Source organism: Phalaenopsis equestris, unplaced genomic scaffold, assembly GCF_001263595.1.
Source record: "Phalaenopsis equestris unplaced genomic scaffold, ASM126359v1 Scaffold000002, whole genome shotgun sequence".
NCBI classification, from domain to species: domain Eukaryota; kingdom Viridiplantae; phylum Streptophyta; class Magnoliopsida; order Asparagales; family Orchidaceae; genus Phalaenopsis; species Phalaenopsis equestris.
The window spans coordinates 41,898,700-41,912,477 of NW_018164444.1; the positions used below are offsets into that span (position 1 = coordinate 41,898,700).

At 34.4% G+C, this 13,778-nt stretch overlaps 1 pseudogene; it reads right to left on the reverse strand.

Annotated features, from left to right (window-relative positions):
- Positions 1-5,467: 5,467 nt before the first annotated feature.
- On the reverse strand, positions 5,468-6,302 carry LOC110018313 (annotated as a pseudogene).
- Between the last annotated feature and the right edge of the window lie 7,476 nt (positions 6,303-13,778).

The following is a 13,778-nucleotide window of genomic DNA, read 5'->3' on the forward strand; positions in this document are numbered from 1 at the left end:
TGTTGTGTTTGGTCAAAAATGACCTTACAAAGGATTTTCAACAAAAATTGGATGTCAATTTGAGGTCTAAGGCATTCAATTGTTGAGATTTGAGGTGTTAGCCAATATTGGGACTAATTGACCAACCAAATTGGACCATGGTGTAGTGTGACAAAATGAAATTAGAAATATTTTGAATTTATTGGAATTTTTTGAGAATTCTTGGAATTCTTGGATTTTTGGGGCATGGAGGGGCATTTTGGTAATTTGGCCATTTTTGTCAGTTTTGGCAAATTTGGATATATTCAAAGTGTTTGGAATGAGTTTTGATCAGTTATAGGTATTTTGGCCAACTTTGAGAATTTTGGCCAAATTTGGGTCCTAAGGGCAGTTAGGTAATTTGGAGGTGTTTAGGGGCAAAAGGCCAAGTTGGGCATTTCAAGTAGAATTGGATAAATATTCATTCTAAATGAACCATAGATCAATGAAATCCCCATTTTTGGCTCTCATGTATTGATCTTAGCCAGGGTATTGTGAAGGTATTGTGGGGGTATGATATATCTTAACTTCAAACCAACACTCAGGGTCAATCCTAAGGCCAAGTAGTCTTATAAGAACTCTTCTTAAGTTCCCCATAATGATTTTACCTTCTAAATATTAGAGGTTAGGACCAATATGTGGAACTTCAAGTTGAGTAAAGAGAAGAGTTTTGAGTTTCTAATGGTGAGAGTACCTTTTCTAGTTTTCTAAAACTAGTCAATAAGAAAGTCCTATGGCTAGACCTAGGCTACTAAAGAAGTTTCTAGACCTCAACCAGTGAGGTTAACAGTTCCCTATAGCTTTAGACATATGAAACTGTGTACAAGAATCAAGAGTTGTTTGCTCGTACCTCATACATTAATTCCAAGTCAATTTTGTTATATATACTTAAGATCATACGATTATACATAAAGCTCAACTGATATTTTGCTATTTTGGTATTATACCTCTTATTATTTATTCAATTTATTTATTTTATCATTGACTGTTGCCTTTATGCCTTTATTTACCTGTGTTTTGTCTGAATACAATCACCATTGGGCTCTTAAGGTAAAATATTTTTAATCAAACTTTAAATTTTAAGAGATTTACTCAAATAAAATTTAAAATTAAAACTTTTAAGATTTTAAACCAACAATTTAGTTTTTTGTCTTTGCTTTCTTGCATGACCTTTAGGTCGGATTTAAATGATCATAAATACATGACTTTATCCTCTTACATATTAATAAAGCCTCCACATTTAGGATGTCTTAAATAATTGCATTCATATTGTATGTTCCAAGGGGAAGTATTTACCTCCTTGACCCAACTGGACAAGCAAATGCTTTATATGCTTAGACATTTTTGTCTAGCACATTTAGGACATTAGAGATGGTCCTAACCCATACGAGATTATGAGTCCTTTGTTGGGGCAATTTGGCTTTACAACTAGGTCACCCATCCACCCCCTACTCTGTAGGCCTCCCCTTCATATTCTTGATAGATGTAAGTCATATATTGTGTACCTTCTTCTACCTAAGTAGAGTCATAGAAGCTTATATGTCTCATTCTTTTGACTTTATGGTGATTAAGACACCGTGGACGATGCAACTTATTGGTTATTGATAAGTGGTTTTTGTTCATGTTGGGTTGACTACTTTCCTAACTTATTAGACTTGGAGACCTAATAGCTTGAAATGATTGATCCACAAAAAGTTAGTTGGGTCATTTCTATCTATTTAGGAACTTATTGCATGTCGTTGGTTGCCCCTTTTGGGCCCTTTATGTACTCATTTGTTAGGTCTTGTAGTCGTCTTGTAGGCCCTCCTCATTGATGGACAACTTACTTATAGGGTTATGATGATTCACCCTATGACCGGTAGCCTAGTAACACCCTACCAAATGAAGTTTTTTTTTTTTGATGAGATGGTAGAATTCACCTTGGGGACCTATTCTTTTTATATAGTAAATCTTAAGCAAGCATAACTTCTTTTATTTAGAGTTTTCATGGACGTCTTACATGACGTAATTGATCACGCGTATACATCGTCGTTGGAGATCTCTTTGACTCTATAACAAAATAAAATTGATTTTCTATTCACATTTAGTTACAAATATGTTTATATGATTTTTCTCGTACTTTCTCTAAGGTGGAGTACGTTATGCTTTCTTTTGGATTGCTATTCGGTTTATGTTATGTGAAATTTTCTAAATAAATATATTCGTGGCTACCCTTTTTGTTTATTCGTAATTTTTGTCTGCCTTCAGTCTTTCCCTCCTTTTATTTTTTTAACCAAGGGTGATATAAAAAAGGGATCTAAAAAGGGTAAACACCACACAAACACAATTATATTTTATCCACACCAAAACCATCAATGTCACTGCCACCGCCTTTCTTATTTTATTTTTTCTCTCCTGATTCACTTAATAATGATATTTTTCTGGTAGGTTCTGTGCATTTATACTAACAACCCATAAAGTTAAAAATACAATAAATAGTAAATATATTGCTCCATATTTATATTGTAAATAGATTCATATTGAGGTCTACAATCCTTGTTTTAGAGAGTTTAAGGTGATCTTTATTTATTTTAAACTTATTTTACTCAATGAGTATTTTTTGTTTTGCTTAACTTGCAGGAGTTTTGGTAGCCATCCAAACATCATTGCAAAACTAGATAAGAGTTTAAGAAACATTATGCAAATCATCAATACAACATGTTTATAAGCATTTGCAAGTTTTAGCAAAAGCTCATTTTGGATAAGAAGTGAAGTATGAGCTAAGTTTATGTAAAGCCAAAGACTCTCTTCAATGTGTTCACAAGCAAAGTAAATTCAAGCACATAATCATAGAAACACAGACAATTCCTTACATATTAGATGCTAAATTCCCATACTGAATATAAGAAAAAAAAAGGTGAGTTATAGTTCATAAGTATTGTAAGAGTTTTTAATTGCTAGTTATTAATTTTAAATATATGCTTGTCGAATTAAGTATTATGTAGAGACTCGACCTCTACAACGCTGCAAATAGGGGTGTTAATGAATCGAGCACTAACGAACAGAGCTCGTATTCGTGTTCGGTTTGTTTGAAATTAAGTTTGTTTGAAATAAGTTCATGTTTAAAATTATTCGTGAAGTTATTGTTCGTTTTCGGTTCGATTTGTTTGAAATTAATTCCAAATGTTTGGTTTGTTCAAAATCTTTCAAATTTGTTTGTATTATTTGAATTGTTTGAATAGTTAAAATGATAATAAATTTAATTATTAATTATTAAATTACCAAAAATAAATAAATAACATTCATCTATTAAATATATATATATATATTATTTATTCAACTATATTATTAAAGATAAATATGAGGGATTAAGAAAAAGATACTTAACAACCAAACTAGAATAACAAGCAAGAATACCGAGTAGTCGATCCAATGTCGAGTCGCCGACTCGCCGAGGGCCAAAAAACTTTATCGAAGACAAATAGAAGTAGAGATTAGAGAACGAATGCAAACGATAAACTCTAAGCTCTCGTGGCCGAAAACATTTCACGATTTTGAGAGGGGAAAGAAATAAATCAGAAAAAGAGGAGGCAGCCAAAACCTAAAGCTTTCAAGAAGGGAAGGGGAGGCCCGTTTAGGTAAAGGGGGCTTAGGGTATTTTTTTTTTATATATATAGTATAATAATATATTATATTAATTATATAACTTAAATGATATAAATATATGATATTTATACAACTAATATTACTATATTATTATTAATAATTTATTATATATTATAATTTATACGATTTAATTTTTTAAAATATGATAAATTTTTAGAGTATATAATTATTTTTAAAACGCGATCTAGCACATGACTGTTTGTGTTTGGTCGTTTATTAATCGAACGAAAAAAAAAAAAATGTTTGTGTTCGTCTCATTTGTTTATCAAACAAATTGAACATGAACTCCCTGACAAACCGAACACGAACTGTACGCAAACAACGAGCTTTTTTGACAGTTCTAACTGCAAAGTAGAGTCACCAACAACATACAAATTGTAGGTAGATACTAGGTTGCAACAAAGCTTATTTCAGGCATTCTTCTTTTCTTAATTATGAACTCTTTGAAATTACTTTTTATTTTATGTGTATTTTAATTTAATATAGGATGGGTATATAAGGCTAAATGAGATACATAGTTAAATATCTTCAAAGTGTAGGAAATTCTAATTGAAAGCATTTAAGGAAAGAATAAATAAAGAATTACATAGATTATATTTGCAAGACTCTTTAAAGTTATCATTCATTTATTCATTTTTTAAAATAAAATATATTATTTAATTTTTTTAATTGTTTAAATCCACTTTTAATTACACTTTCCCAATTTAATAATTTTGGAAACTAAATCGATATATAAAATATAAAAAATCCTTTAATATCCTATCCCCGATTTTGCATATTCTCGAAGCTTCTATAAATATGCCGTCCTCGCTCTTCCCTACGTCTTTCCTTTTTCATCTTGAAACAGGGCACTTCTCTGGCTCTGGCTCTGGCTCTGGCTCTTGCTCTTGCTCTGCTGACCTTCCTTGGAGCCGAAGTAACCGACCAAAACCCTAGAAAACTTGAGGAGAAGAAGAAGAATCGGAGATTCCGTATACGCCCGCCTGAAAGGTATTCCAAATGCTCTCCGATTCACTTGTTCTTACTCGAATGAATTATGTTTTTGATTGAGTTTGCGACATTGTTTGCTTATAGGGTTTTATATTTCCTTTCGATTTTGAATTTTTGGCTGATAGTTTTGTGTTGTTTCAATCTGCAAGATTCTTGATAAACTATTGCGAGTACTCTTCTTCGCAAATAAGTAAAATTATAGGGATTCTAAATTTTTTGTTTCTCATGTACTGTATTAGAGCTTCAAGTAATTATGTTCATCTCTGTTATGCTGCGTATTGTGATTCTTGATATGCTTGAACTAGTTAATGTTTGTGAATTCCGTTTTTTGATTTACCTCGATCGTATTACAGGCTATAGCTGTTCTGTTAATCTGTGTCATTCTGTAGCAATTAGTGCATTGTGATAAATTGAACTAGTTCTACTCAGCATCATCTAATCCAGCTTCTCTAGGAGTTTGTTAGAAAAAGGAATCGAGAATCCTTATTTTGTTTTTTCTCTAAGTTCTCTTCATATGTATCAATCCGTACCAATGAGTATGTTGTTATAAGATTTGAACTAGTTCCATTTATCTTCTTTTAGCTTGTAGATGATAGTTTACGGGCCTAAGCATGAATTTATTCTCACCCTCCATTTTTTTAAGGAAATTTACAAGCATAAAACACAATTCTTATGTATTTACTATGCCTAACACCCAAAACTTAATTTTTACACTTGTTAGACCTTTCTATCATAAATCTATGCATGAAAATGTATATTTTACTTTTAAAAAATAGTGATTTTAAAAAATAGTGACTGTGGTATTTTTGAGGTGTTATTTAAGATCTATGGAGGATTTAGATGTCCGTTCACGCCAAGTCCATCCCCTGGTAGAAGTTCCATAGAACAACCCCTGTTTTGTATTAATTGCCTCCGGGATGATGCGGTCGGTCAGCTCGGTAAAGAGCGCGCTGAAGCGCAAAAGAAAAGGTTCGCGGCAGGTGGTCCCTTCAGGGCAGACGACAAGATCACCCTCTTCGAGAAGGCGGCGGATGCGGCGGGCATCGATTCACGGTCGCGGGAGAGGGCGACGGCGCGGATGGGGGAGATGAGTTCGGAGAAGCGACTGATGTTGTAGGTGACGCAGGAGATTTTGCGGCCGAGGGCGACGACGGTGACAACGGGGTCGAGGACGGTGCGGTGATTGCAGACAAGGAGGACGCCGGGCTAGCCGGGGGAAGGGGGAGGGGAGCCGCGGACGATGAGGTTGATGCCCATGAGGTGGTAGGTGTGTTGGACGATGCGTTCAGGGAGGGGGATGTTGCTGTAGACGCGGAGGAGGGAGAGGAGGAGGCCGACGGGGAGCCAGAGGAAGGTGAGGAGGGCGGTGAGGGGAGTTGGTCGTTGGGCGAGGCGGCCGTCGTGGAGGATTACGGGTCGGAGTAGTTTGCTCCGGGGAACCGCTCGGCTGTTTTTACCGTCTGATTCGGGGACCATGTAGGCTTCCTGCATTCAAAATACCGTTACATATAAAAGTAAAATGAATTCCTTAAAGAGGAATAAATAAAAATTAATTGTTAAAAAACACAATTCTGCTATTTTGAGAATTGGTTGTGACATCATGGATGAAATTATCATATGATTACATAAATTTATTGGTATAATTAATTTCCCAACAAACTCCTCTCAATCCATCCACAATTGTCATAAATGATGTCATGTTTCTGTTAAATTATGGTTTAGAAATCAATTTGCATGAGCATGTGTTTTGAAGGGCTTTTATTATGGTATAGTTTATCAATAAAATATCAAACTTTTGGTTTTAAACATGAAAATAAATTAAAATTTTTTGGTATATATGTAAATTTCTCTATATTTATTTATTTTTTTCTTTACATTAGTTGATTATGAAGTCTTGGGTCTTATTGAGTATTTTAGAAAAATAAGTGCAATTAATAATATATATATATCTTTAAATAAATAGACAAATAAGTATACATATAATATAATATATAATATATATTTGCAAAACTTTTAAAAAGGTTGCCCCTCACTTTACCAGCTCTCCCGGAAATCAACATTTTGGATGTTTTAAATGAAAGGTGGAGTAATAATTAAGCATGCTTTAAGGGGGACCCAGCACCTTTGCCCTTAAAAGTTTAGTAAATCAAATTGAGTACTGCTTATTTATAGACATCAAAGAGTTCAAAAAATTTTTCCCCTTATGGATGAGAAATTGTTCCATACGAACACCGCATGTAGATATGCATGAGGTGTCTGATTTCCACCGTCGATCATCGTGATCAATTTTTTTAAAAAAAAAAAATTAAAGTGGGGCACACCGAAATATATTTTTGCATAGAATAATTTTTCCTTAGGAAGTTGCTGTGGGGAGGCTGCTGCGGGGAAGTTGGTTGTCTGTTTAGTGCGGCTGTGTGAAAACAGCGGTGGGTCAACTGTTTATGGAAAAATGACCATTGTGCCCCTATTTGCTAAAACTATTTAAAAGAATACTATAACAACCACATTTTTTAAACTTCAGAAGCAGAAATTCTTTTCTAAACATGGCAGAAAGTTTAGATACACCAATAACCCAATAGTGAGCCCCGAAAATGAGATCAATTCATGAGAAAAGTTTCATTTATTATATGAAGTAAAATAAATCAGGGTCTAAGATCAGAGAAATAAACTTCACAAACATGTATAGATGTAATTTTTCCCATCAAGTTGTGATGACATCCAATTTATTATTTTTGTAGTTCGATAGTTAACTTCTTATATACTAAAAAACTATATTGAGCTTGCCAACAATAATATATGGAAGGGAGGGAATATTTGACTTTAAATGACTTATAATAGTCAAATTTTGGAGAAATGAAGCCAATATAATATTTCAAACTAATATAAAAACTCAAGGACAGATGCTAAAATGTAAAAATATCATGGAAACAACAGTTATCCTCATATACGCTTTCACAGGAATGGACTGCCTAGCTCCTTCGTCATCAATGCATTAGAAGAGTAGACATAAAAGTGGAGAAGTGGAGAATCTACATACATACCACACAATAAAGAGGCTACATACATACCACACAATAAAGAGGCTACATACATACCACACAATAAAGAGGCTATATTCTGCTATAAGAATTCTGCTCATACAATTCTGCTATAAGAATTCCAAGCAAACCAAAGCAAATATATAAGAATTCGGTGTTATATCAACTGATGTTTTGTACTTCAAAGCAAACCAAAGCAAAAAAATAACTTGCAGTTCAAAGCAGCCTTCTACCCGATGTTTTGTATATTCATTTTCTTGAGCTTAGGAAGCAAATAGGGAAACTCGAACAAAATTAAACTCCAACAAAATATATGCAATTTATCGAGGAAGAGTTCAGTTAAGCAAGGAAAGAAACTATCATTTGTTGTTGCACTTGCTCCATCAAACCAATCCTCCAATACTTGTAATCCCTTAATATTTAGCACCTCCAATGATGGAAACACATAAACCTTTGCATTCCAATGGAATTTACAATCAAGTCGCTTTGGTTTTGGCATGTTACAAAGGTACTCCAATGTAAGCAGGCAAAAGCTAATATAAGCTACAATAACAAATTTAGCTCTAGGTAATGCAGGAATACACATTCGCAAAGCTTACATCCAGACGATATGATTGTAAATTCCATTGGAATGCATGGGGAAGCTGGAATGGAAACCAAGTAAACGGTTAACAGTATGAGCTGCTACAATAACAAATTTAGCTCTAGGTAATGCAAGAATACACATTCGCAAAGCTTACATCCAGAAATAGCAGAAAATTGAATTCAAATCTGCATTGTATATCCATTTCGCAGAGCTAACTAAACTTTGTTTTCTTACATTTACACCACTCAAATCATCCATATCGCATAAAAAAATATCATATCCCAAACTTCACATAAATGAATTGTATGGTATGTAAATATATAAGATTTCTGTGCTAAAAAACATACGTAAATATATAAGAATTTTGCGCTAAAAACATAAATAAATGCATATTCATGTACTGCAAAACCAATATAATAGCATGTGTTGCCATGGTGTGCTCCATGCATGTGCTGCAAAACCACTGAAAGGCAAAATTAATTGGATATGCTTATCGCATAAAAAAATACCATATCCCAAACTTCACACCACTGAAAGACAAAATTAAGCAGATACCTCCATATTTTATAAATGAGCACGTTTACAAAGAATTTTAACATTAACACAAATGTTATCGAAGTTGCACCATGACCAGAGATAGTATAGAACAAATATTTAAAAAAACACAGCAAATTTATGTGGTTCGGTCGAAGTGACCTACATCAACGGGAAATGATTCAAACATCTTTATTGAGGCAGTAGAAAAAAAGTTACATAGCTACAAATCAACAATGATTAACCAACAAATAAAGGAACTCATGTGGTTCGGTCGAAGTGCCCTACATCAACGGGAAATGATTCAAACATCTTTATCGAGGCAATAAAAAAAAAAAGTTACATAGCTACAAATCAACAATGACTAACCAACAGATAAAGGAACTCAAAAAAATTTGTTGGGGCATCTTCATACATTCCATCCTTTTGTAATACATACAATCTAAGGTTATTGTACAAATTATAATTCGTTCCTCTTCATAAAGTAAGATAATACATTCCATGTAGCCGGGAGAATCCTACAGGTTGGGTATGAATCGCAGATGATGTTAAACAGATATTTGGCCATGTCAAGGAGAGGTACCTTTAAGGAATAAGAAGTACAATATTTATAAGCTAATGCATACTTCATTCAACTCTTATGTTGCAAAGAAGCTCACTTGTTGCAATGTATGTTTTATAAGTAGAAAGCTCATTCTATAGAGAGCAAACGACCAAAATCAGTAAGCTACAAAACCTGCAAGTTGTATTATATTAAGCATAAATTGGCTAAGTACAAAACCTCTCAAACCTTCATACCATGTTAATGATTCCTGGCAGCAATCTTTAATGGCTAGAATTTTTAAATTTCAAATAAGCATGCAATGGCTAGAATTTATAAACTCACCTGGATTTAGGCAATCTTCCTTCCAACTCATCTGAACCTGACAGTAATCTTGCAGGGAGTATGCAAAAGCCCCAGACCCAAAAAATACAATATGCAAAAGTCAATTTAGCTCGTTGTTTGCGAACAACCCGTTGTTCGTGAACAACTCGTGTTCGGCTCGTTCGTTAGGCCTAACAAATGAACATGAACAAATATTTGTTCGTCTCTTTAATAAGCCCAACGGAGCCGAACACAAACAAAAGTTTGTTCGCTCGTGTTCGGCTCAAAATGACTCAAAAGCCCCAAACCCAAAAAATACAATATGCAAAAGTAGGGCTGTCAATTTGGTTATAAAATGCTTGGAGTTTGCAAAAGCCCCAAATACACTTGCAGAATTAAAGCCTTTCTATTCTGCAAAAGCCCCAAACCCAAAAATACAAGATGCAAAATCCCCAAACCCAAAAATTCCCAAGCTCCAACTCATTAGGAGTATGCAAATCAAAGGCAGAAGTCATGCTTCCACATGGATTGCCTAAATCCACCTTAACAGAAATTGAATGGACTTCCACAAAATACATCAGGCACTTTGAAATCATAATAAGAGTAATTACCCATACATTCCCACAATATGTTCATTTGTAGGCCTAAATAACTGTTCAACACAACTAGGCCTAAACAAACATTTAACTAATAAAAAAATACAAAAACAACTCAATTCGAACACACTGTTCACGAGCCGATTTCGAACACGAGCTATTTCGAACGAGCCGAACACGAGTCAAGCCTGAGCTCGCTCAAGCTCGGCTCATTTACAACCCTATGCAAAAGCCCCAAAATTCAAAATTTTAAAATGCTTGGAGTTTGCAAAAGCCCCAAATACACTTGCAGAATTAAAGCCTCTTTATTTTGCAAAAGCCCCAAACCCAGAAATACAAGATGCAAAATCCCCAAACCCAAAAATTCTCAAGCTCCAACTCATCAGGAGTATGCAAATCAAAGGCAGAAGTCATGCTTCCACATGGATTACCTAAATCCACTTAACAGAAATTGAAAGGACTTCCACAAAATACATCAGCCACTATAAAATCTGAAGTTTCATCTTGCAATAAGTATGCTCTTTCAAAGGGCAGAAGTGTGAAACTAATCCTTTCTAACTCCATCAAAGTTCCCGAGTTAAAGTATTTTAAAAAATAAGGAAAATTGAGTGGTGAGTAGAGAAACACAAAAAAAATAAATAAAACCATCGAAGGAATGTCAGTTAATGTTTCCATCCAAGAAATTTCCACCCAAGGAATAACAACTAATGTTTTCAGGTTTTCAAATCAGCCCAAGGAATAACATACCACAAAACTCTTATGTATCTATATATCCAAAAGCAAAACTACATTCATTTGTAAATGCAAAGCTTCAGCTCATGTTTAATTTTGTAGTGTAGTACTCATAGATCAAGCACATGACAGTAATCAACATTTCTTTCCGCTTTCTCCTGCGTGCATCCATGTTAACGGATGTTTGTCGTCTTCTACTAACATCCATATAGTTTGGTATCTTTCAGTCTAATCCCTATACATTAATGAATTATTTAAATAAAGCATCTTGATAAATTTGAAAAAAAAAACATTAACATATACGTTTGTGAATACTAAATGATTGACAACAAAATGAAAATACCCTAAATAATTAAAATGTATTATAAATTACTACCATAATAACACAAACTTAAAAGTACTACAATAAACAAAATGCATTATAAATGTTCATGACATCAAAAGGATTGAATATCTCAAATGTTAAGACAATCATAAAAACGTCGAAGTTAGGACAATCTGTGGTTAGCTGGCATATTCACAAAGATAGCTATACGAACCGGGTGTTTTATTAATTCTATTTAAGAGAGATACAATTCATCATCCTAAAAAATTTCTGGTGACTCGCTTAAAATTTCAAGTGTCTCCTCTACAGTTGTTGAATGAGAAGTTTGACATTCTGCTTTGTAAGTAGATACCAATTGGGACAATTCCTTTCTAAGAAAACTAGTACCAGATTTTCTTCTATTCTTAACCCTCGGCTTATTTGAAGGGAAAGTGAACTCATATTCGTTATACTCCGAACTGGGTACTTCAGTGGAATCACCAAAACCTCCAATGCTTCCAAGATTGACAACATTGCCAGCAAACTCAGCCTCGCTTGGGCAATATGCATAGTTTCCAGTTGCGAACACCCCCCAAACATGCGGTCGAGCTTTTCCTCTATCTCAGGCTCAATTCAGGTAATCTTAAATTTCTTTGCAGTAGGAACCACCTACAATGAAATAAAAAAAATTTAATTAGAAAACATAGAGAGTAAAAATTAACAAAATATATAAATAACACTCACCGCAAGTCTTTTAGTCCACCACTCCTCTGGTGCATCAATTGTTCGTTTAACTGGATCCCAACCTAATCCCGTTGAGCCTCGTTTCAAGTCCTTCCAAATCTTCCAATCTTTCTTACGCTGATTCCACTTATTCTTCAATTGCATCCTATCGTTCTCCCTGCCTGTAATTTCTTTAAAATTTTTTATAATATTTTGTCACCCATCTTTATTGAAGAAAGTAGTTGGTATGTTTCCGATATCAATTTTCTTGAGGCAAAGATCGCAAAATATTATTTTCGTTTCTTTTTCCCATAAAATCGGTGGGGCAAACTCCTTTGACTTATTAGTCATTTGTTTTACTACGACAAAACATTTAAATGTAACAATACTTAAAAAACAAATTTGCATTAAATGAGACGAACAATATGAACCTTTCAAATTTCACAACAAAAACAAACAATCTCATCAAGCGACAAACCAAAACTCAAATCAAACATACAAACAAGAAAACTCAGACCTTCTTAATCAAATTTTAGATAAAATTGTTCATGTGCGTACAAACATATATATCCAACATTAGTTAGTATTGCAAATATGGAGTAAATCAAAATATAAAAACAAATAAATCATTACTCTGCCCGTTGAAAATTACCCTTCGTGTTCTTGACATTATTTTTTTAAAGAAAATCTTTCTCTAAATAAAAAAGAGTGAAAAAATAAAGTTTCATAGGCATCAATATGTTTCACCTCACATGTTTTTCATCTTCATTTTTACAACTTTTTGAAATATTCTCCTTAACAAGGTTGACATGTATCATGCTTCAAAAGGATGAGACCAAATTTTTACAACTTTTTGAAATCATCACTTTCACAAGTTTTACATGTTCCATAGAAAAAAACTTCCTCACATGTTTTTCATCACCAAATGTTCACAAATTTTTACAACAAGTTTCATGCTTCTAAAGAATCAATCAAACTTTAAAACAAAAAATTTTGGAGATACACCAAACAATGCCATCGGAGAAAAACGAAACAATGCCAGTGATTTCTCACCTTATCCGACGTCTGCGACTTCTGCAATGAAGATCGGAAGCAGTAGGCGAAGAGGAGGAAAGGGGAGAGATCGGGGAAGAGGAACGCGATCCAGAGAAGAGGAAGGCAGTCGCAGAAATATGAACGCGATCGGGAAGCTCGGTCGAGTGGTCGGCAAAGAGGATGAAAGGAGAGATAGGGAGAAGCGGAAGGCAGTCGGAGAAAGACGAACGCGATCGGGAAGCTTGGTAGCGTGGTCGGTGAAGAGGAGGAATGAGAGATCGGCTAGGGCAACGGGGTAAAATGACGCGTTCGAAAGCTGGGAAGCGGGCTCGTATAAGCGTTCGACTTTCGATCGAAATCACGGGACGCTGTTCTTCCAACGCCGCCCCAAACGAGAGAAATCATTGTTCCGATGCCGCGCAGTAGTGAAAACGTTGCGCCAACCAGACCCTTAAAGACATAAAAGAGTTCAAATTTTTTCTTCTTATGGACGGGAATACGGAAACCGCATGCAAAAATGCATGCGATGTCTGATATCCACCATCAATCACCGTGATCAAATTAAAAAAAAAAATTAAAAGGGGGGCCCACCAAAATATATTTTTGCGTTGATCGAGGGTGGAGATCGTCCGTATGGAATAATTTTTTCTTATGGACTAGTTTCTCATGAACCCTGCCCTAAAATTTTAGCATCATATATATATATATATAT